General features: G+C 34.3%; 2 protein-coding genes across 5 annotated transcripts in view; both read left to right on the top strand.

The window, feature by feature from the left end:
- The window catches only part of LOC108972454 (guanylate kinase-like), a 137,591-nt gene that overhangs the window by 61,014 nt on the left and 50,231 nt on the right, over nt 1–26,346 (top strand). The window lies entirely within an intron of this gene.
- The window catches only part of LOC108972451 (disheveled-associated activator of morphogenesis 1), a 199,646-nt gene that overhangs the window by 59,030 nt on the left and 114,270 nt on the right, over nt 1–26,346 (top strand). The window lies entirely within an intron of this gene.

The raw sequence follows: 26,346 nt of genomic DNA on the forward strand, positions 1-26,346 counted from the left end.
ATAATAATAATAATTAATAAGTTGCCTTAGTAAAAGTTCCATACATAAATCAACGATTTGCCGTATTGTTCGGACTGAGAACATCCACACAGTTCATAGAGGAGATAGGCCTCGTGCTACAACCGTAAGCGAAGACCGGCAAATAAAAAATTCTTTACAAAATACTCCGAAGCAGTTCTTAGAGAAGCTAAAACTGAAGTTCAACGCGACGTGAGTCTCGCCACTATCAAAGACGAGATGTACGAAAAAACCATTTGTGTTTGCAAAAAAAGAAAAAGCGAGGTTGGGATTTGCTTGATCACACTTAAATTAAACTAATCAAAATTGGAACTGATTTTTATGGTCAAATGAATCGAAATTCAACCCTCAGAGGCTCAGAGAGCAAAGCATATGTTCAGCGTACATTTTTAAAACTTAAAGAAGTGGTTTTAAATAAAATAATCAATATGGTTGCAAATAGCCACCACTGTATGTATATAAAAAATCTCCAAAAGTTGAGGTAAAACTAAAAAGAATGCATTAGTAAAAATTAAAGATAAAATAAAAGTAGAAAAAAATAATTAATAATATGTACAATGTAGTAATATGTACACCTACACATGTATGTGCAAAAAAATAAGAAAATACATTCTAAGAAATATATTAAACATTATTTAAATAATGAAAATTATAAAATATTGCAAATAATTTAATTAATAACACATACATATATAAAAAAAAAGGTAGAGAAAAATAAATATGTGTATATTCATAATATAATATAAGCGAAATTAAAAACCTTCTACAAAAATTTAAATTGAAACCAAAATAATAATAAATAACATGCTTTAGCAAAATGTAAACTTCACACGCAAGCCCCACGCATTAAACTCATTAACTCAAAGCAAGCATATATGTACATACATCTATACATATAATATTTAATAATAATATTATTTTCCATATGTGCACATTTTTCAAAAATTATGAAACTGCTGCCAAAAACAAAATCTAGTATAATAAATGACCACAAGCGCTCATAAATTCCACCTAACCATAATGGTTTCTACCAAAAATGTGTAACAATTAATAAACTTAACGATTTGGCGCTGCTAATTTAACTGTTTATCAACAGAAAAAACAAAAGAAATATGTAAAGACCAAGTGAGTGACGTTACGAGCCGACGAAAATCACTCAAGTTTCGTTACGCGAAGCGACAATGCGAAAAAATCGTGTCAGTGAGCCGACAGAACGCGAGCCGACCAGTCAGTGGTGATTTCCAAATGAGTGGGCGGGTATGCGGCAGCAAAATCGACAGCTCTTACGCACACACAACGCTGACGCTGAACACAAACGCTGAATACCGTATGCGACGCAAACAAAAAAAAAAAAAAAAAAAAAAAAAAAAAAAAAAAAAAAAAAAAAAAAAAAAAAAAAAAAAAAAAAAAAAGCAAGCAAAAAAATAAATTTTTTTTCTTTGAATTAAGAAACCAAAAATGAAATAAAGATTACGAAAAAAATACATGTATAAATTATAAAAAAAAAAACAGCAAATACTACACGGAAAGCAAAAACAACTGCTTGCAACACTTTGTTTGGCTAAAAGTGAGCCATCACTGCTTTGCGTCTCATCGGAATGTTGTCCAACACTGAAATTGCCAATAACAGTTGCAGCCGGTATTTCTATGAAAATCTTCTTGTTGCCGTGTCTGGTAATTGATGCCACCAACAATTGCAACAACTGCTGTTAAGCGCTTCGCAACATTGTTTCGCAACTTGTTTACGCCATGGATTGGCAATTTGGTGTTGTTGCATTTTGCATTTTGCCCAACCGTTTGCTTTTTTAATGTAAATAAAAGCGCAACAAAATGCTTTGTTTCTGCATGCAACCCTGTTCATCGTTGTTAGAATTACGTTGTGCTAGGCATAAGCGCGGCGTCTTAACGACATTTTGACTACAAGTGAGCTCGCGATTCCCTGCCGAAGCTAAAACATGCACGGCTTCTAAGACGAGTAATTTCACAAGGGAATTATTATTTTTTTTTTTTTTTGTGATTTCGCTTGTATTACGAGAATTAATGTGCCTTTGGAATAGTCCAACAAAATCTTTTGAATTTGAAAAGCAGTTCATAATTCGCAAAATGGAAATCAATTACACAGATACAGCGCATAAAATCGTGAATTAAGATATCACACACAAACTCGGGAAGATGCTCTCATTGAATTGGAATTATAACTTTTCTTCAAAAGAGTTTTGTCTACCACCAATTTCCCAAATGCAGTTATGGATAGGTTACATTGGGTAAATAAAAAGTCCCGGCGCAATAAATGATATTGAGAATGGGGTTAGAGTTGATATTTCCTAGACATGTTATTGCGGATGCTTATCTCCAACTATTTTGGGCATTATACACAGCCAGAATAATTCACCTTTAAACTTTTTCTCAAGTTTTTCTGAAAACTTGTGCCTTTACTCACTCAATCATTCACTATTACTCCTGCTGGTTCCAAGTCTAATTTATAACGTGTTATGTATAGCCTGAAAGAAATTTTTTCTCGAAAATTTTTGGTTTTTCTAAATAAAATTTGGTAGTAGATCTGTCTATACATATATCGGTTGACATAAGTAGAGGTATTTTTTACCAGAGTCTTTTTTTGACAAGAACAGTTTGTTGTGTGAAACTGAAATTGAAACTTGTGATCTCGGCGACATTTGGTTTCAGCAAGACGGCGCTACTACTTACACATCGCATCAATCAATGGATTTATTGTGAGAACACTTTTGTGAGCAGAGAATTTCATGCTTTAGGCCGGTCGATTGGCCACCAAAATCGGATGATATTAGGTTGTCAAAAAAGTCTTGCGGTATTTTGGCTAGTTTGCTAGTTTTATTCGTCGCATCGGGTCATGCTATGCCTTTTTGGAAAGCTCATTTCACGCGCTAACAGGTGCTTGATTGATTGTCATTTCTTTTAAGTCGTTCGTGAGTTATAGCGTCGCAAACATGGAGCAAAATAAAGAGAAAATACGGCATATTTTACAGTACTATTACGATAAAGGCAAAAATGCATCTCAAGCCGCCAATAAGATTTGTGCAGCTTATGGAGCCGATACATTTTCCATTTCCACCGCACAACGATGGTTTCAACATTTTCGTTCTAGTGTAGTGGTGGTCGAAGATGCGCCACGCTCCGGAAGGCCTGTCGTCGAAAAATGCGATAAAATCGCTGAATTGGTCGAAAGAGACCGGCGTAGTAGCAAACGTTGCATCGGTCAAGAGCTGGGCATGAGTAATCAAAAAAAATTTTATGAATAATTGAAAATTCAACCAAAAAATACCGCAAGACTTTTTTGACAACCTAATATCACACCTTTAGAATTATTCCTGTGAAGATATGTAACTTTTAAAGTCTATGCGGATAATCCCGCTTCCATGCATGCCTTGGTGCAAAACATCACGCGTATCTTTTTATCAGTTATCAGTCGAAATGCGCGAAAGTATCATCGAAAATCGGACTCAACGGATTGAATATCTGAGACGTAGCCGCGGCCAAAATTTGAAAGAGATAACATTAAAAAAAATTAATGAAAAGGAATGTTCTTCTAATGATAAAAAGCAACTCCCATTAAATTTGGAGTTTCTTTGTTTTTTCTTTAAAAAAAAGTAGACAACCTCGAAATGGATTTCCCTAAATTTCCTAAATTTCTTGCCAACTATCATATGATCGCTTGAAGATATTTTTGTTTTCATTCACCGCTTATTACGCCGCAAGCATTCATTTCTGCACTCTCTTCGCTTCACTTTCGCGGCTCAAATTGCTTCAACTGCCCATTTCCGATTGCGATAAACCAAAACTGCCAACAAAGTGCAGACAATTTGTCACCCACTCGACGTGCCTGTCGCACATAAGTGTTGTTTATTTAAAGACAGAAAAGTAAAATAAAAGAATAAAGTAAAAAAAATACAGAAAATAAATATAAAAAAATAAAGAAGTGGCATAAAAATTAGACACACTAAACTTAAATTGGCGGTCGCCATTTGTTGTCTGCAAGAAAGCTAAAAATAATGTAAAAAGTGAAATTTCGTTGATAGGTCATAAAATTAGTGGCACCATAAAAATGGCAATAAAAACTTAATTATTGAGCAAATAATTACAAATGAATTGATTAGTTGTATTGTACACGATTTGGCAATGAGGAAATATTGGCGAAAACTTTGATTAATTTCGCGAATTTATGCTCCTATGTAAATATAACCAGCAAGCGACATATCGGTCCAATCTCCGGTTAGTCACCAAACAGCACTACAAGAGATTTCATTTAAAATTTCCATAACTTTCTGGGAATTAACAATTGTTAGTTTCCGCGCTAATTCTTTCAATGCATTGTAGTTTCAGTAGTCGTGACTTGCTGGGTATATAATAGTTCCCAGATTTTATTTCAACGTCAAAATTGCTCAGAGAGTGAGAGAGAGATATAAAAAGTCATCTAATGTTGTTTAAAAACTTTATTTCATATATTCACCGAGAGCGAGAGAAAGAGGAGGAAAAGCGATAAAGAGAGCTTCTCGAAGTCGAACCATATTGAGTTGCACAAAGAGGGGCGCGTATCGTGTCTGCGCCCGTCTAAAACACTAAAGAACTGTTTTCAGGCTATCACAATATGATCGATCTTGTTCGTGGCTTTTCGATCCGGATATAGCCAGGTCCTATGTAGGTAACAGTATTTCGGACCCCTGCGAAGTCGATCAGCCTCAACCCATTTGGGAATGTTTCATCATGGAGGCTGAATTTACCGATCGTGGCGAAGCAGATACTTTCCTAGTCCACCATGGCGTTAAAGTCGCCAAGCATGATTTTGACATGGTGGCGAGAGCAGTTTTAATAGGTGCGCATAGAAGATGTCTTTGGTCACATCGTTGTCCTTTTTCGTCAGTTCGTGGGCACAAATCAGCGATATGTTGAAGAACTTCTGTTTGATGAGAATTTGACTATACGTTCATCCACCTGGGTGGATACCAGGACTCGGCGACGGAGTTTCTCTCTCTCCTTTATATGGCCACTATAGAAAATGGCATGAGAACATACGCGTCTCAGTCCTTGTCCCGTTCATCGCACTTTTTGGACAGCGGTGATGTCTGTCTTTATTTTCGCAAGGACATCAACCAGCTAGGCAGCGGCTACTTCCCAATTAAGGGAGCGGTCAATCTAGGTTCATGTCCTGAAATCATAATCCTTAACACGTTTGCAGTGGTCATCATCAAAAGGGGGCCTGTCGGTGTTTTTTACGCGATGGATCCCAAACCCAGCGCATAACTCTGGGAGGGATATTTCGCCTTCTCATTATAGCTCGCCTTCAAGCGTATACTTTTGGCTACACAGAGGATACTCGTACTTGGTCTAGTACAGGAAGCCATGAGCTGCTTGAGCCATATATAACAGAATCGTTGCTGTCACTCCCAAGTGAATTTCGCTCAAAGAACTTTCCTCACTTGCGTGAACTTCTACAAATGCCTCCATCCTGATTGTAGTATATCTCTATCTTCATCTTCATTATTTTTATTATTCTCCGCTTCTTATTTATCTTTCCCTTCATCTTTATCTTGTTCAGCATTATTCAATCAACGAGCGCCTTATTTTTTTCAAGTCCCCTTACATTTTTGTAGCGCCTTCATTTAAATTCTTAGCACGTCCATGCATACATATATACACAAAGCTAACTGTAGGAAAGTTTCGCTTTCTTTCGCCAACCAAATTAAAAATTCTACACGACAGCACATCTAATGACCTCCGCCAAAGCTTATCTCGAACACTTCATTAGCGGCTGCCAAAGCCGTTGAACTGATTTTAAATTTGCTATTTGGAATTTCATAGTTTCTTAATTTTTTTTATTTTGTGGTGAAATTGCGAATATGTTTACGTTAGCTGTGCATATGTGTTTTCCGTTTTGTTTTTGCTTTCACTGTTGTTCTTGTAGTCTTGGCGTGTAGCGCGTCTGTCAGCGGCAACGGTGCCGTAAACCATAATTCCGCAGTTTCACCAAATAAAAAATGCTAATGATACCGTAATTAGCCGAAACAGTAGGAAAGTAGCAAGAAAGTATTTAACGTTTTGGACCGAAGAATTATAGGGAGTGAGGCTACGAGTAGAGAAATTAAAATGTACACCTCCTAATCGGTTTTATATAATATATGTATAATTATTAGCGTAACTAATTCAGCTCGTAAAAATATACTATTTGAAATTGACATTGTTGAAAGAAGATGCGGAAAACATGAATATTCAATTGGTATTCTTATAACGCGTTGGAAGGCCTCTTTGCATTACGCATTATGCTTTGGTATGAATATTAGTTGGCTTGAAAAGATCTTCCAAATATTACTCACTCAAAAGCGCTTTAATGTAAGCATTTCATAGAAACTTGTCGTACAAACCATACGTTCTGAGATTTCTTTAAGAAAACTGTGGTAAACCCTAACAAGTTCATTCTGATATTACATTTGACGAGGCAAAATAGCGCTACATTTTGACAGCAGACGATTGATCATTTCACGACCCCTACTAACGCAGCGTTAAAATCTAGCATATGTTTGTGCCATCTTCAAATCATATTGTGGAGACCTCTATTAAACAGTTAGGAAAGTAAAGACTTTAATATCAATAAACTTTTCCTTGAATGAAAGATTTAAGACGTTTTTGCACAAAACTTGGACATATTGATTTCTATTTTACAGTGAGCCATTCAAATATAGAGCCAAAGGTTCTTCGGCCATTTCTTCTGACGACACAATGTGTTACTCTCCTCTGAATTTTTACAAAACGCAGGCTATATTGTGGAGACCTTTATATTCCACTGACCTGTATAGCCACCACGTTCGGAAGCGCCGTGTATATCTAAAGTCTATAAAAAAAAAAAAAATGTATTGAATTTATGTGGGACGTTGAAGTCGATGCACCTTCCTAGACTTTTCATCATGCTTTTGTCTAGTTGTAACCTCAAATTGCAAGTTTTGTTTAAGGTTAAAAACAGATTTTGGTTGATATTTTTTAGATTTTCTACCACTAAAAACCATTATACTTAAATTTATTGAATCTCTTGTCGCGAGGAAATCCTTCAGCAGTGCGAACTAGTTGTAAAAGTTATTTTTTGAACTATACCTAAAAGTTATTATTCGATGTAATCTGCTATTATTTGTGACTAAGATTACTGCGCTCTGACTATCTGTATGTTGGTTTCCCTAAGCATGAACTGAGAGGAAATTTGTCAGCAGCAGACCAAGTTCTAGTTCGTTGGGTCTCGCTATAATGTCGGTCAATGAATATTTCACACTGATTCTCTCTGATCTTTTTGTCGGTTTACCAAGGCATGAACCGTATGGAACAACAGCCTGTTCCATAAAGCTTTAAGGATCTCATGTTTTAGCTCGAATATTGTAACTTTATTAAATCCCGTGTGGAACTCACTTATTTCAATAAAACTAAACTCTATTTTAATGTCATATAAAATGTTAGTGTATGAGGAATAATGAACCAGTGTTTGGAAGCGAATTGTTAGCTTTCAATTGTTACGATTTTTCTTGTTACAAGAAGCAAAAATTGCTTTCTGGGAGATCGGCAAACCATCTAATTTGCGATTTGGTGGAATAAACTTTAGCTTGAGTTAGGTAAAGAAGTCGATGATATACAGATACATTCAGGCGTTTAGTCGCACACAAAAACCGCTGAAAGAGTACACAAAGTAGCGAATGAAACAAGGCAAATTCAGTAGGTTTTAGCTGTTTCGGTTTCTTTCTGCTGTATCGCCTTTAGAATAGATCGGGTTCAATATCAATATCAGGTGATTTGAAGAGTCGAACAGCTTGTCAACGCCTTTCATTCCGAATATGTGGCTTTTGCACCCAATAGTCGAATCAAGTTCAGAGTTCCCAACCGCACTTTGTTCGTATAACAGTGTCGTGATAAATTTAAAAAAAAAATAATAATAATGTCTCACTTTCTATTATTAAATTTATATTAAATTGCATTGTAGCCGTGTAATTAATTGGCGAAAGAGAAAACTGTAAAATTCATCATGAAAACGTAAAAAACATTTAAAAACCAATTTGCAAAAATTAAATATTTCTCAGCATAAATAATGTAAATTTTAAGTGAATTAAATTAGTGTATCTTTATTCGAATATAACAAAAGCGCAGTTAGAAATCGCATTTGTTGGACACACCTTTTTGCATAAATAAATAATCTCGAATGAGTTTACAATGAATCACAGCAAAAGCTCACTTTCGCAGAGTTCATTCCACTTTCGATTACATAAACTGTGAGATTCACAAGTTAAAACCTTTATTTAATAAATGCCACAAGGGTGATTCCGTTTGTAATATTGCATAATTAATAGGTTTTTATTAAATTTATCAACAGATGACAACTTTTTTTTTAAATAACTGTGAGATAAATCTTTCTTAAATCGTTTAGTTTAATGCCACTACTTTATTTAATAAATCGATTTATTTATTTTTTATAGCGTGGCAACGTTCGAGAAAAATTATTTTTTTCTCTTTAGAAAATTAAATGGTAGGCTCTGTTGTACCTTCTTCCAATTTTCCTATAGCGGTGTATTATTATTTAATTTTGCAGACAGTTGGCAACCTTTGTCAGGAATTCTTCAAAAAAGGTTTTTTAAAAACATTTAAGTTTGCTACCCCTATTCAGAAGGTCTGTTCAGTTGATTCTTATCTCTAACTAAACTATTTATTAGATGGCAACCCTCTAAAAATACTTTTGAAAAAATAACTTAAATAAAAATATTTCTCAAATCGTTTAGTTCAACACAATTAAACTATAAAATTGTTTAATAATCGTTTTAATAAATTTTTGTAAGGTGGCAACGTTCGTGATATTTTTTTAAACAAGTTTTCTTAAAACCATTTAAGTTTGTTGCACAAATTTATGTCATGTCTAGGTTATTCCTATCTATATAATTGCATTGAAACTATTTATCCGGTGGCAACTCTAAAAAAATGTACTCAACTGTAAGCTTCTAAGACATCTGTTTAATTAAAATTCTCCACAAGTGGCAACCCTATAAAAATGTTGATCAATATTGGCCTTTTACATTCCTTTGGCTCCAACCCCTTATTGAATTAATTAAATTTCTCAACAGGTGGCAACCCTATACAAATATTGGCCACTGTCAGCCCTTTTCACTCTAATTAGATTTATTCTATGAAATTAAAAATTAATTAAAATCTAAAAAACTATCTTCTGAAATTTTACATAGCTAAAAACTATGGTGGTCGGATCCAATATGTCTGGCGTGGCGAACGTTATATATAGTAACTTGTTCAGGGCGTAAAAAGCAGCGGCTATAACGCCGGTCCATTGTGGTACCTTGAATTTCATAAATTGACAAAGCGCATCGAGCCCAATACAAATGTGTTGACTTGGTCAATGTCAGTTTCGACTATGTCTGCTGGCTTGCCGAAGATATGACTCGAGAGAAGAGAAAGTAGCTGGAGTGCCCTTACCTTATACCATACAACTTTGACAATTTGCTTTCGATTGGAGTTTTGAGCTTAGCAGTTTAGTAATCATACCATTGCGACAATATAAAGTTTTCTAAGAGCAAGCAATTCAGTAGATCGCAGCCCCATAGGAGTTGTTCGTCGATCAATGCCAGCCAAACGCACGCGATGTCTGGAGGGTCTGGAGGGAGTGCTAGAACGCAAGATGATAACGCAAAATAGCTAGAGTAAAACACACTCGTTTAACGGTACAGTTGAGACTTTACTACTGGTATTTCCAAAAACCTTCAATAGCATCTCAATTAAAATAAATACCAAGTACATTTTTATTAAATTGCCAACACATTGGTCTCACATAATTATTTTGTGTAAACAATATAAAATATGTTTGCAAAATAACAGTAAATATTAACACATATCGCGATGAATAAGTAAGTGTGTACATTAATGGTGTTTTAAAAATACAAAATTTAGCAAATGCGTCAAATGATTTTTGAAGAAAAAAAATTAGAGCAATTTGTTGTTGCCTCCTTTAGCATTAACCCTTCCAATACTACAGCTCATAAACGTTACATTACAATCAATTATTGCTATTAATTTCACTCCAAAATCTTTTCACGTTGTTAATAATAAACGAATTTGTTCGTTAAATTTATATTGATTCTCCAAAAATACCAAAATTTCTATTAATAATTTATCTTATTCATTTTTATTTCACTTCTTTTATTTAAATAAAAAAAACAAATTTCACTATCAACTGTCTAAATGCACAAGTCTGCCGTCGGTCACCATAAAATTTCAATGCGTATTAGCGTTGCTTAAGGCGCATTAATTTTGCTCGTCTGTCAGGGCTATTAGCTACTTTTTATTAAATGTATTACGTAGCATTATACAGTCTAGGTTGCGCTTGCGATCCGCCTGATGTGCACACGGTTCTATATAAGACATAATTATACCCTGCACTGGGTATATTAAGTTTGTCACGAAGTTTGTAACACCCAAAAGGAAGCGTCGGAGACCCTATAAAGTATATATATATAAATGATCAGTATGTTGAGCTGAGTCGATTTAGCCACGTCCATCTCTCTGTCTGTCTGTCCGAAGTTGTCTCTCAGTTTTTAAGATATCGTTTTGAAATTTTGTAAACATCATTTTTTCTTCAAGAAGCTCCTCATTTGTCGGAACTGCCGATATCGGACTACTATAACATGTAGCTGTCATACAAACTGAACGATCGGAATCAAGTTCTTGTATGGCAAACTTTCACATTTGACAATGTATCTTCACAAAAGTTGGCACAGGTTATTCTTTAGGGCAACAATGTTTCAGATCGGCTCACTATAGCATATAACTGCCATACGAACCAAACGATCGGAATCAGTGGCTTGTATGGAAAACTTTGACATGTATTCCTGCTTAAGGTAATAACATAAGCTCCGAAAAAATTGTTCAGATCGGATTACTGGACACATAGTAACTAAAAGAAATGCACCGGTGAAGGGTATATTAACTTCAGCCGAAGCTAGCGTTTTTTTATTATTATTATTATTATTTTTCTTTACTCTGAGCTTACGCATCATCAATTTCCATACTCTCATTCTCATGCCAGCAAGTAGTCGATTCTTCAAAGTGACGAAGTCGAACGCTTTTCCACTTCTCTTTATCACTTTATGAAGTATATGCATTTGTTAAATGGCTCTTCGAGTAAAAGTGCCGCCTCTTCGTGCTCAATCAGCGCTAAATGCGAAATATTGATATAATATACATGATGTGTTATATCTCTTCATTGATTGAGGGTGCCAATAGACCTTAACGAAAGGATTGGTAGCTGATGGATTCCAAGAGATCTACATCGGGATTGTCATTAGAGCTAGTCACTCGCAAAGGAGTGTAGAAACTGCGGTAAATATTGTTATAGGACAATGCCATATTTAACGCATGATCTCGATCTCCAAATGGCCAATGATCCATTATGATATTGCTAATTCTATATACACTTTTTCTTCCATTTAATTTTTAGACCTTCAAGTTATTCTGAGTTATTTGTTCAAATTATGCATTGAGCTCCCTCTTGCTCGTTCTTAGCGAAGTTGGAATTATGTTCACCTCAGACTAGACTTTCAATGCAGCCAACTCGTCTGCGTTTTCCTAACCGAAACTGTTGCTATGATCCGGAATCGAAATTGAAGCTGTGTAGTAGTGGAGCTTAAAACCGTACTGCATTAGTTGATTACGCTGTCATCTAACGATAGGTCAAGGAAGCGTGCTGTTTCGACCGGGTTGCATTATAGGGTCGTTAGATGAGTTGGCTTCGCTGGGCATGCAAAGTGGCGGTCAGAGTAATGCAGAGACTCTGAATAAGTTGGAGTTTATTCTGCTGCAGCATCTGGAATGAAGTCAGAAGGGTCACTCTAGATTCACAATTGACAACAGCTGGTTTAATGTTACTAGAATTGACCCGTATTGTATGCGGCCAGTGTTTGTTATTTTGGCGCTCTAATCCCGCTCTTTGTATCATAACGTACTTAGTCCATAAATGTCCACAGGGCTTCTCTAAACTTGGTACTGTCATTTGGAAGATGTTAGCTGAGTTTGGCAGACGGATGGAGAGATAGATATTAAGATTGCCGGTGCTTATATCCGTCCCCACTCCGCAGTCGATTTTGGATCCGACGGTATAGTTTGAAATGGTATTCTCTTCCGCTAGTAAGCCTCTTATTCATCAACGTCTAGAGGGTTTTCTACCTGGAAACCTTCGTCAAGAATGAAACTAACGGAAAGATTAGTTCAAAATTACAAAGCCAGTTTGACAGTTCGCTTCGTTTATGTCGTCTTTTGTAGACAAACTAACATCGAATTGTCAAATTTCATTTCAATTATGACAAAAATTTTCACTACGACTCAAAAGCGCGATATGGGTCAGGTGATTTATGGTATTGTTTAATATATCAACAATTTTCTTATGATACATTTATAATTATTTTTTAATTGATGCTGCTTGTCTAATTATTTTTTTAATTTACCTTGAACGTAGAGTAAGGAAACAAAAGACCATATTTTGTAGCGTTTGCTATTTTAAAGACTTCCAATTGGCATTTGAAACAAATATTTGTTTAATATTGACGACAATGCAATTCTTTCTCTCTTATTAATCAACTTTTTTTTGGAAATCAATCACTTTATATAGATGGCGAAATAAGTAAAAAAGTTACAGTTGAAGAAATGCATTTGGCACCGAAGTTCCTAATCGCGCTGGCGATAACACCACCTGCACCAACTCTACCGACAGCAGTAATTCGACCGATACTTAAAGCAGCAATAGTACTTCTGCATCTGCAACTTCTTCCACATCGAACAAAACAAGCGATACAAGTTCAAGTTTCTGGAGCCAAACGTTCAGAATATCGCAAAAAGCCTTCAGTGATTGATACCATTTCATTCCTTGCAGCTAGCAAGTGCTTTTGATTGATTAAAATTATTCAAAGAGGGTCGAAAACGCTTTGACGACGAACCACGTAGAGGACGACCATCAACATCAACTGATACTCAACACGCCAATCAAATAAAGAAATTGATACTTGAGACGATTAACAGTCAGAGATCTTACTGGCATCGTTGGAATATCGGAAGGATCAGTGAAAACCATTTTGAAAGACCATTTGGGCCTAAGAAAAGGCCAAAATTACTAAATTTTTTTGAAAAACCGCTTCGCGTCTGCTTTCTTACTCCCAGGATGTCATGAAACATATTATTACTGGCGATGAGTCTTGGATCTGTCTTTACAACCCAGAAATAGATGAGCCGAACTCAAAAAAAAAAAAAAATAGAAAAAAAAAACTACGTCAAAAATCAAGGTTATCTTAATACTTTTCATCGATTATCGATTTGTGGTATACTCCGGTTTCGTTCCGTTCAACAATGAAACGTTAGCTGCTTTGGGTACCGATCGCGGTATTTTTTGCTTTTATATTTTTTTTTTTGGTTACTTTTTTGACTCTTCGCTGACGCTTGGGCCGTGGCCTGCCTTTAACAACGCAACCTGTCTGGCTTTCAACCAAGTTTTGTGTGCCCGTGTATGTCAAGCCGATGCACTTACTGTGTCCACATGTTAGCCGGTGTCAATGTAATGTCAGCAAATGTCAACAGTTTGTCAAATATGTTGTGTCTTCGTTTCACTTATTATTGTTGTTGAACATTTTTTTAGTTGCACATACCGCTCCCAGCCTTGACCTAGCTACAACATTTGCCTAGTAATAATGGAAAAAGTGCAATGGAGAAGTTGCTGCCAACAGTGACGAACCTGTTAATGTGTACACTCGTATTTATTATAAAAACGGTAGAAATATCTATATTTTTATAAAATATACATTTTTCTCGCGAGAATTTTTAGCGCACTCACTAACGTTTCTGTGACTTTAATCTGAATAACGTCCAGTCGGTAGATGTTGATGCCGCTTTAAAACATAACGAAAAAATACTACTGATTTTAGTAAAATAAAAGCAGAATGAAATGACATTAGAATGAACAAAGAAGTCTGCAGAGACTCAAAGGTGTAGTGATATAGCCGCTTCTATGGGCGTTGTGGTCAATGAACTGTTAATGAACTTAAATGGTGGCGTGACAGGCGACATTGCCATCTTAATAGCGTCGACATCTTCTTCTTCCTTATTGGTGTAGAGTGGAGGTATTCCCCTTCCTCTGTTTCCCCCGGCGGATACTGATGGGATATGACCAAACCGTCGTAGCCGCTGATTCTTAGTACGCTAAAATATGTCATTGTATAACTCCTGCAGCCCATTGTTCCATCAAATGCGATATTCACCGTTGACAATGCTCAAAGACCAATCTTTCGCAGAACCTTGTTTTTTTTTTTTTTTTTTTTTTTTTTTTTTTTTTTTTTTTTTTTTTTTTTTTTTTTTTTTTTTTTTTTTTTTTTTTTTTTGTTTTTGAAAGCGAGTAACGTCGACTCATCAGATGTTATCATTGTCCATGACGCTTCAACATATAGCAGGACGGGAATATTGAGTGACTTATCGTCGAGAGAGGACTTTACTTCTCAATTTCTTATTTACGTCTTCGAAGTTATGACTGTCAACAGTGAGGTTGGAGCCTAGTTGATGAAATAATGTATTTCGTCTCTGCCTTGTTGTTAGGTCGGAGAGGTCCCTCTCGATTCTGACGTAGCTTTTGGTATTGCTCAACGATTCTACCGAATTTCGTTGAAATTGGTGGAGTAATTCTTGAGTTATAAGATTTCACTTAAATATGGTAAAAAAATGTGGAAAGATTTGTTTACAATGTCTAAAGAATTTTGACAGTTCGTTCCGATTATGTGATAAGATTTAGATGACACTCAAGAGTTGATTAACAAAACTAAGTAAACGTAAGAGCTGTATAACAAAAAATTTTAATATTTAAAGGCAGAACACTTGGAAGTTTGACATTGTTTATATAACAATTTTATTGTTTTATTTGATACTTGTGACCGAAGAGAAAACATATGTTATTAAATTTGTTAAAGTAAAACATTTAACTCACGTTAGAACAAGTATTTTCGCAATATTGTTGTCAGAACAAATAATTACTTTAATAAATTCATGTTCTATTTTTTTTATTTTTTTTATTTTATTTTTTTATTTATTTTTTTTTTTTTGACAGTTTTCACTATATATAGGCAGAAAATTATTGTGAAAGTCACAGTTGAAGAAATGAATTTGACACCGAAGTTCCTAATCGCGCTGGTAGCGTGTTTGTTGTGGCAACAAATTCTTGCTGCCGATAACACCACCTCCACCAACTCTACCGACACCAGTAATTCGACCGATACTTCAAGCGACACTACTACAACTACTACCACCACGGTCAGTCCAAGCTCATCAACGAGTCCAAATTCAAGTTCAAATTCAGGTACAAGTGCTGACGCTTTGCGGAGGAGAATAAGCAATTTGCGTCAAAGGTTAAGGCAGCAACAGCGTGACGCAAACCGACGTCTCAGAAGACAACGTCGCGCTATGCGCAGAAGGCTACGCAGGATTAGGCGACGTGCACAAAGAAGTGGCACTGGCAATAGAGCCAATAGAAATAGACGGGCCCGTCGTGGATAAATCGTCGCAATTAATTGTATATATATCAAATGTAACTTTTTGAAATATATACACAATTTTAGCATAAGAGTGGTTCTCTTTATTTCCGCTTCGACTCCTGTCCAGGTAATTTTGAATTTATCGGCCCAACTCGTCCTGGAAGTTTTGTTTTATCAATTCAATATTGGCGGTTACGTTTTGATAAGGATTTTTAATTCTTCCCGTAAAGAAGTAATATTTGCTTCGATATGAAAACAGTCATTTATCCCTTTGCATAAAAGTGAGTTTAGGTCATACATTGAAAACTATAGGGGTATTGCAAAACTATCAGTTATACATGAATAAACTTTCTGAAATTAACATTGCAAGCCATATAACTTTTTCAATGTTCACGTTAATTTCTTGTTCTCAGCAGGGATTTCGTAAAGGAAATCCACTCTACCAACTTGAATTTTTAAATCACGTGTCATCGGGTTTTAATTGCATATGCTTGTGATGCATGTTATATACGTTGACTTCAGCACAGTTTTTGATAAAGTAAATCTCTTGACTCTATTACATAAACTTAATCTTCTGTGCCTTCAACCAAAATTTCTTCAATGGGTATGTTCTTATCTTTTTAATAKAACACAATAAGCGATATTTGAGGATACACTTTCAGATTTAATCAATGTCTCTCAATGCGTTCCACGAGGTAGTCCTCTTGGCACAATTCTGTTGTTGTTATTTATTAGCGATATCTCTTCTGTCATAGAATAGTCAAATATTTTATTATATGCCGATGGCGTAAAGCTTTTCTAATCATATACTTACTTGATGATAGGTGTCTAAAAATGTTTCTTTGTTTGGTGTAATAGAAATAATTTGCCATTGAATCTCAAGAAATGTAAGACGTTGCGCTTTTCTCGTAGACCTGGGCTCCCCTCTCTTTGTATAAAAAATACTTTCTTCTATACTTACTATAGCAAGTTTTTAACCTTGTTGATTTGGGAGTTACTATTGCCCCTAAGCTTAATTTTAGTTTTCATATGGATACCATAAAAGCAAACGGTATCCTCAGTTATGTTAAACATTGGTCTAAGAAATTTAGAGATTCGTATGTTACTAAAAGCACGTTTTACTACTTTGCTTAGACTTATGTATTTTAGAATATGGTTCTGTTTTATGGAACCCTGGTTAACAAATCCACTCTCACAACAAGAGTCGATACAAAAACATTTTTTACTTTTCGCCTTACGATGGGATTGCAGGTTAAGTCTTCCGTGAGGAGTCTGGCGTCGGTTGGGCGGGAGAAGAGTAATCGTTGGGTTATAATTAAGTTATCAATAATGAAATCACGATTTAAAAAACAAAAATAAGTCCATGAGAATCGATAAATCGATTACAGATAAAATATTACAAAATTAAATTTTACGAAGATACGAGATATTTTAATATCCTGTGAAAAAAATAATGTAATAAAAGTTATCGACAAAAAACACAACATAATCTATTAGAAATTATTTTTTCCAATAACTAAAAAGAAGAAACCTACCTAATTTTTTTTAATTTTAAAATAAATTTTAAGGTAGCGATTTGTTCTATTTGAATGCCTCAGAGCTAAGTGAAGAATAATTTAAAAGCTCTCGATTTTTTTAAGTTTTAGAACAAAGTAAAACGTAATTTTAAAGTTGTTGACAGAAAACAACAAATAAATCGATAAAAATCGATCGATAAGTTATCGATAACTTTGTGACTTCATGAAAATAAAGATTATAATTAAATTTAGAGTTAACCATAAAAAATTTGAAAATAATGTTTTATAAATAATTTATAAATCGCGAAATTAAATTTAATTGTTTATGTATGCAAAAATTTTAAGTTTTACTTGATATATACAGGGTATAAAAAAAATACCTTAAAATAAATTTATTTGCGGCAATGCGAAAATTAAAGCTTTGTGTATAACTGTGCTTAAAGTTATCGATAACAAAATGGCGAGATGAATTTTCAATAAATAAAATTATAATGAATTATAAAAACTCATAATAAATTGATAAAAATGGTTGGCTTATTTATCGATAATTTTATGAATTAATGAAAATAAATTAAAATTGAATTTAGAGTTAACAATAAAAAATTAGAAAATAAAGTTTATAAAAAGCTGTGTATAACAGTATTGAAAAATCGCGAAATTAAGGTTTACTCTATATATCCACGGTATTGAAAAATGCCTTAAAGTAAATTTAAATTTCAATGCGGAAAAAAGTTTTGTATATATAACTGCGCTTAAAGTTATCGATAACAAAATCGTGAGATGAAGTTTAGTTGTTTAAATATTAATTTATTCTGATAATTTTAAAGAAAAATTACAAATAAATCGATAAAAATCGATAGATTAATTATCGATAATTTTATTAATTCATGAAAATAAAATAAAAATTAAAGTCCGTTTAATTTTGTAAATAAAAGCTTAGAAAATAAAGTKTCATAAATAACTATGATTAAAATTATCGATAACCAAATCGGGAGATGAAGTTTAGTTGTAAATGTATTAAAAATATTTAGTGATTGAAAAAAAAATAAAAATAAATCGATAAAAATCGATAAATTCACTAAAAATAATTTTATTAATTTATGAAAATTAAATCTAAAATAATATTGTACAACTTGGACTCAATTCCTCAAAGCCAGTAGTTCTTTTCGTTTTATTGGTTTCGTTGTTAATCATTCATACTTTCATTTTTAATTTTCTCAGCGCCGAAGTGTGCAACGAATGACAATCAAATTTCACAGCACCGAAAGTGAAATGCTAATAAATAGCAAGCAAGTGAGCTAACGCATTTAAAATATACACAAAAACTATATGAAGCGGGCAAAACTATAATTCTAACTACGCGATAGGGCAAAACGGGTGATCAGTCAGTGGGGGCCAATATCTAATTACACACACAAATATACATAAAGTGGGAGCTACAGCTGATTTACATGCATGCATACACATGTACCACGAATAATTAAATATAATGTATATTGCAGCAACAATAACAACTAACGGCGACAAAGACAAATTGCCACAGTACTTCAAAATGCTGGATTGGGGGAGAGGCAGAGACAGAAACAGAGCGGTGAATTCACGTATGATTCAAAAGTAAAAATTACCTATGAGCGGTTAAATAAATAAACTACGTACTACAATACTGGCAATAAAAGACGCTTGAATGGACACACTGTTTGCGCCGCGATCTCAAAGTGTCAGAGAGGCAGCGCTACAAAAAATGCGAGTGGGAAAGTGAGTGCAGCAAAAAGTCAATAAAACAAATAAACAACAACAATAATAAGCAATCAAAACAAATAAATTAAACGAAAACGCGCATCCATCCGGCAAATCCCTTAATTAACAATTCCGCTCAGCAAATGTTGGCTGAACGTTGTTCGTAATTCGCTTGGAGCCAAAGCGTTGTTGTGCTGCACGCTCGCCGCTTAGGCGTTGTCTTAACGTTTAAGCGCTTCGTTTTCGCTTTTGTTGGGTGTTGTGTCCAATTTCACCCGTCAACTGCTGGTTCTTTTATATTTATTTATTAACAGCTCAATGCAGTCAGAAAATCAACTATTACTGTTGCTGTTTTATTAATGACCAATGATTTTGGTGTATGCGGAAAAGCAGCATGCTTACATGTTTATATTGCTACGCCCTCGCTTCCTCTCACCGTCCACCATCAAAAGTGGTTCTCACTAATTTCGCATTAAAATGTCGTTTGCAGTGTGTGCCTGGCTTCGGAAAGGTTGAAGAAAGTTTACAGCAGCAAGCACAAATGTAGACATATGCAGTAACTGCGCAAACAATATAAAATAGTATGGTTTGTTTGGCTATCAGCTTCAAAGTTGAATGACTTAATGCGCAGTTCGGCTCGCAATTACTAACTCACATGCATAGGTACAGTAAATACTCCGTAAGAGTGACAGAAATCGAAAAAATTGTGCGCACTGGAGTTAAAAGTTATCGAATGTATTAGATTTGATACCAATATGGTATAATAAATTTATCTAAAAAAAAATCAACAAATTTCATACAGTTGGCAACTTTAGTCAAATATATCATCGGCAAAACTTTACTTTTAAGCGCTTTTGTTTGACAAAACAAGTGTATGTAATATCTCGTTATTTTCGCCACATTCATTGAATCAAAAATAAATAAAACGGTGGCAACACTACGCAACAATATTTTCAAATTCAAATAATACTTCAAAACTCTTTAGTTTGATAACTATTTTGTATGTAATATGTAATTTCAAAACATTCATTGAGTTAAAAAAAAAATTAAATTAAAAAGGTGACAACCTTTCGCAACAATATTTTCAAGTTAAGTTAACTGAAGCCTATTTAAATTGATGTGCATACTACCAATAAGATTTGATTTCATTATTGTTTCATTCTTTTTTATACTTTAAATAAAAAAACAAAAAAATAAAAAAATTAATAAAAAGGTGGCAACTCTTTACAAAAATGTTTTCCAGTTTAAGCTTTCTGAAACTTAATTATTTCGATGTCCATATTGTAATTTAAACTTTTTTGGTATTAAAAAAAATAAAAAGGTGGCAACTTTTTATTAAATTTTCTCCAGCTTAAGTTGTCTGAAACTTAATTATTTCGACGTCCATATTGGAATTTTAACTTTTTTGGTATTAAAAAAAATAAAAAGGTGGCAACTCTTCTCCAAAATACTTTCCAGTTTAAGCTTTCTGAAACATAATTATTTCGATTCATATTGTAATATTTTACTTTTTTATGTTAATTAAATAAAAATGTGGCAACTCTTCGTGTTTTCCAGTTTACGCTTTCTGAAACATGTTTAATTTAATGTCCATTTTGTAATATTTAACTTTTTTGTATTAATACAATTTCTTTTTTTTAATAATATTAAGCAATTTTTATTGTAATAATTCACTCTCTCTATTAAATTAATTGCATTCGAATAATGTAAGCAGTTGGCAATCTTGCTCAGAAATATTTTCAACTTTATGCATACTCAAGTAACTTGTTTTTGATATCCAATTTGTTGCATTAATTGCTTTAATACCTTTTGTCGAATTAAAAAACAAAAAAGAAGGCAACATTATCAGAAAAAAACTTAAGCATAAATCTGTCACTAAGTTCTAAAACTATATTCGATGCCCATACAGTAACTAAAAATAAAATTTTATTAAAAAAATATTGTCAAACAACTGGCAACCCTTCTCAAATTCTCAAAAATATTTTAAAGCTCAAGCATGCTTATTTTGGGGCACATATTGTAATATTTAAGTTTTTTCATCACATTAATTGCGTGAAAATAATATAAACAGTTGGCAACCTTGTTTAGATATATTTTTCCTTTTTTGCACGCTTGAATCAAATTTATTTGATAAATATATTGTTATATTTATTATTTTTAATGCATTATTGCATTAATAAATTAAAAGGGTGGCAACGCCGTAAATAATATTTGCATTTTCAGATACCCCAAATTTCGTCATAATGTAGAATTACATTTTTGCTATATTTATTATTTTTAAAGCGTTATTGCATTAAGAAAATAAAAAGGTGGCAACGCCGTAAACAATATTTGCATTTTCAGATACTCTAAATTTCCTGATAATGTAGAATTAAATTTATTTGACCAAATTTATTTGTATGAAAATATGGCAATCTACTTTTAAAAATATGTAAGGGTTAGCTTTCTGACAGTTATTTAGTTTTATCTTTATATGGTAATACAAAATTAAATTAAATTTTTTAAATATTTCTTTTTTTATAGATATTAAATCTCATGATTTAAATGTTTTTGAATCAATACTTTTTTAAGTGGTATCCATATCAAAAAATATCCGCGAAAAATATCAGCTTGAGTTTCGCATTGTAATATTCTATTTATTATAAAAAAATTAATATTTTATTTATATTATTATTATTTTTAATAAATAGAAATATAGAAAAACCATTCTCAAGAGGTTGTGGTCTAGAAAGAATTTTAGCGACAAAGACGAGTTGAGGTAACCGCCAATACCAGTTTTAAAAACACAAAGTTCCCGAGTCAAGTTGAGCCGATGAAATTCATACGAACCGATTTATTGCCAAGAAAATAAATTTTACCACATCGTGAATCGAAGCGAAAATAAAACTGTGTTGCCTTCTGCGCATAGCTGCGTTGCTTTGCGAGACGCTTTTGCCGCCTTAACCTTTTTCGCAAATTTCTTATTCTCCTCCGATAGGCGGCGAAACGAATTGTCAAACTTCCATAATAATTGTAAACAAATCTTGCGGCTACTTTCGTTTTGACATCACAAAGCAAGGAATAACATACTGGCAATGGTACCATCCACCTTTTGGTGAAATCTTATGACTCAGGAACTTGACTCGAAGTATTTCATTATACTTCCCAGATAATTATTTTAAGTTCCATCTGATTCTTTCACTTAACAGCATACAAAAGAAGCTTACAAGTTGTTATCGTAATAAAACTTGCCACAAATAGTTCTTCAAGATATGCCACCTACCGTCTACAAATAGTCGAAGATCATAATGTATCAAGTGCTCAGATACCGGATATGAAGAGCTAGTGCTGATGGCTGATGGCTGACTTCTTACAGAAAACAGCTGTCAATTTGTGAGTTGTTATAATGAAACTTTGACAAGAGACGGTGTGTGACAGTGGTTATCATGTGTAGTGCCACGAAAAATGGGTAAAATCGGGTCAATACTATCTTAAGACGCTACATACCTATTATTAATATTTTTAAAATTCCAGTTTGATCTTATACTATTGTATCGACTAATATGTGATTTACCTTTGTGAAACTCAAAGAGCACCTTTTACGAATAAACTGTATATCATTGTAACTAAAACGGAATAAAATTGATCAATACTACTCGTAGTGCTCACAAGTAATACAAACTTACTGTTGACTTTATACCGTATATGTATGTCAGTCCGTGTGTAAAATATTAATATGTAAAAATTAAGTGAACGTAGAAAACTATTATTTAATGCCGAAAAGGTGTGATGTCAGCCCACGAATCACTCGAGCTCCCATATTCCAAGTAGAAGCACTTTCAAAGAAAATAATTTGCAAGAGCTAATCTTCAAAAAAATAAATGCCAAAGCATGTTCTTCCGAATGATAATAAACATTAACTAGTATACTTTGTAGCATCTTGTAAGAGCATAAAAATTCTTCGTTTATAGGTACTTTCGGTATTCACGGCGTTGTTCCGCTTTCAATATTTTGCTGTGTGTTCACTTCAACATAATTTTCAAAGGATCAATTTCCTTATTTAAGAGGTTTATGTCCCTTTCTTCTCTGGTTAGATAAGTTTTTCACTATTAAAATTAATGTGTTCTGCATTTTAATAACCAAATTGTTGACGTTTACTTGAACGAAATTCGCCTTGCTGTTGACAGCTTTCGGTGTTAGTTTGTTACTATATCATTTTAAGATACATTCGAGCATATTCACTCAACACCAGAACCAATAATACAATATTTACCCCTTTTTAATTTTTCCGGTTACTCTCTTTCCCTGCCCGGGTTCACATATGTCTCACTTATCCTTTCAACCTCCATAATGTTCCTTCATAATTCCAAACACATCATCAATTCCTCAGTAAATTTCTCTCAGCTTCTTCATTGATAACCAGTTATTGTCTTAGTAATGAGAGATTGAAATTTGAGCGCTCACGGTTAACAAACCACCGATAGTTGTATAGTAATCTCAGAGAGTGTAAGCACCTAATGTTTTGTGCTGCCTAATTTAGGCGTCTTCGGTACACTGTACGCGCGAAGCATGCTCGGTTGGATGACTAGTTAAAAAGTGAACGCTAGAGCAAAAGCGGTCACACGTACGGTACTATTAGGTTCGTTGTGCTCGCAGCGGAGAAAATTTTCTTAGTCGCAGATTTTTTTTTATTTCAAATTCTTTCCTTTTCATTTAGCTATTGCTTTTAACATTGTTCAGGAAAGTAGAATTGATCTCTTGAATTTTGTATTATTAAAGAGAGAGTAAGAAAGAGTGAGAGAGTCAACACAATGTTGCTGGTGGGTTTTACAAATACTTAATTTTGACTAGACCACGAGTTCTTCTCTTGAAAACTGGGTGTCTCATGAATAAAGATCACTAACTATTGAAATAGTTTTCGCTCTCTTTCTGGATCTCAAAGTGGAAAATTAAATTGTCACCAATATTTGAGTTCTTCTCACTTCTAAACAAGGTTATTGAGTTCTCAGGTGTTAAGAATCCTAAATATTGGAATAGTTTTCGTTCTCTTTCTGGATCACAAAGTGAGCAAACAAATTTTCACCAGTCTATGAGTTCTGCTCACTTCTTAACTTATTGGGACCTCAGGTGCTAAGGCTCCTCAATATTGTAATAGTTTTCGCTCTCTTTCCGGACTTTAAGGTTGCAAAGATCATCATAAATTTTGTATGTGCCGTTTAACGTTATCGCTAAATTACTCGCTGTACTCTCTTGTTGTCTTCCCACCATTATGCTTCATTTAATAATCTCTCCGAGGTTCCACTGTACACAAATACAGATTTTCGAAAAGTAGGTGTCAGTGCTAAAATGCTTAAAATGCATTGCATGTCGGCTGTTTAGAAAAATGCAAATGCAACAACAAGTAAACAGTACAAAAAACCACACCATATAATCAGCAAGCTAATGCGTCAATTGTTTGTTGCCACCACACGCATACATATTGATATTGGCGTAGAAGATTTGCAAATAAAACACCATTTGGCTTTGGACTTTTCGGCTCTATGCGCACTTTCTTTCTGACAGCCAGCCAGCAATAACAACAAGGTGTGCACCTCACGCCACACCGTTCTGTGCGCGTCGTCTCCTTAAACATCTGCCAGTGTTGATGATTTCACTGCCGTCTTCGTCAGAGCTGCGCTTTCTTTTAGTGCGAAGTTGTATGGCAGCAACAAAAGTACGCAAAGCAATAACAACAACAGCAACAATACACATTTGACCTCGACCGTCGCTACTTAGTGATGACTTTGTGTGCATTTTAAGCAGTTTTGTTGTTGTTTGTGTTGACATTGATATGCCTTGTCCGTTGCTGACATGGGCGTGTTGTCGGCCGTACTGCAAATTGCACTTTCATACGGCTGAGATATGTGAATGAGACTTTTCAACACATACTGACAGTGATTGATAACTGTAAATGAGCAATAACTGTGCTTGGTTTTTGCTTTTGTTGTTATTTCCTTAAAATTTTTCTTTTTCTTTTTAATATTTTATTAATTGAGTGACTGTATATCAAATTTTTTTTTGGCGTAAGCACAAATAAAGCTGTTTTCAAATCTTAACTTTGGACAGCATGTACCTAAGATCCAACCTGGGCTTAAGTTGAGAATGAGGCCTTACTGTGATCACAGTCTTGGTTTCCATTGATAATTTTCTACCGAAACGAAGAACGTTTCTCCAGATCGTTGAAAATGTCACTCAAGTTCGACAAAAACAATATTCTCACTCTTAGCCTGTTGTTCCCGTTTGATTAGAAACTCAGCTGATTGAAAGAGTTATTTCGAAGTAGAACCCAGTACCACGAAGTAGAAAATACACTTAATCGATTGAGTTAACAGCTCTTAAAATTAAAATATAGACCAAATAGCTTGTGTGTACTGAGTATAAGATACCGATGTAGCGCTCTTCACATAATATTTATGTAGATCTCTTGGCTGTGTAATCCATTCTCTTTTCCGAGTTGTTTTTTGTTTTTATTATTTCATTTGTTTTGGTTAGGTTCTCTGGTTAAATAAATGCTGCTAACGTCATCAATAATTTTGTCGAACTTTATGCATCTAATGATTGTTTGTAAAATCTATCAGCAATCGAGATAGAGCTCTAATCTCCTCTAACTGGATTACAGAGCTTTTGGCAAGCCACTATCGATGTGTGTGGCCTGACCTACGCCCTGATGAAACACAATGCGTCTTCTATGGGCTAAAGCTGTCCTCTTCTTGGTGATTACTTTATTTCCTTCAGACAGTCCAACTGTCGATAATACTGGCATAAATTGTAATCTTGGCCGTAGAAGAGCAGTTAATTCGCTGGCAATCCAACCAGGGCTTAGGTTGGTAAACTCTGATCAAGAATTATGGCTTGGCTAATGCTTGCGTCGGCTGATTGTTGTAAATGAAGCACTTTCCAACGGTGTGGAGCCCTTCCTCTGCTTCGCCTGGCTAGTACTGCGTTGAATACTCTCTGAGCTAGAGTGTTTTCATCCATTCTGACAACATGACCATGATCCTCTCATCCCAGGCTGTTGTGTCGTTTTCATTTTGGATGTTTTTTATTCACGTGGCGGGTCCCAAACCCAGCACACAACTCTGAGAAGGGATAACTCGCCTTCAAACGGATGTTTTCTGGCGACCCAGAGGATACTTAGCCATGAGCTACCAGCGCAATATGTAAAATAATGGTTTTAGGCCAAACAGCTCCCATATACTATAGATTATACATATGTATACAGATTTTCGTTATTCTAGTGTAATGTGGACTCGGTCTTTACTTAAAACCTTTTTTCTCTAAAACGATGACTTCCGATCTTTTGGTTGATGTTTTTCTCTTTTATTCATCACATTACATTAAATTCAGCCTGTTCGGTCAAGTTACCACTTTGGAATTATCAATGGAAAACCAAGGTGGTGATCATAGGTATGAAGATTTGAGGAGGATGGTGTAATTTTCATTGATCTGCGAAAACAAGGAAAGAAGGAAATTCCAAAGTTATCAAACGTTTA

The sequence above is a fragment of the Bactrocera latifrons genome, unplaced genomic scaffold (genome assembly GCF_001853355.1).
Source record: "Bactrocera latifrons isolate USDA-ARS-PBARC rearing strain unplaced genomic scaffold, ASM185335v1 scaffold_4, whole genome shotgun sequence".
In the NCBI taxonomy this organism is placed as follows: Eukaryota; Metazoa; Arthropoda; class Insecta; order Diptera; family Tephritidae; genus Bactrocera; species Bactrocera latifrons.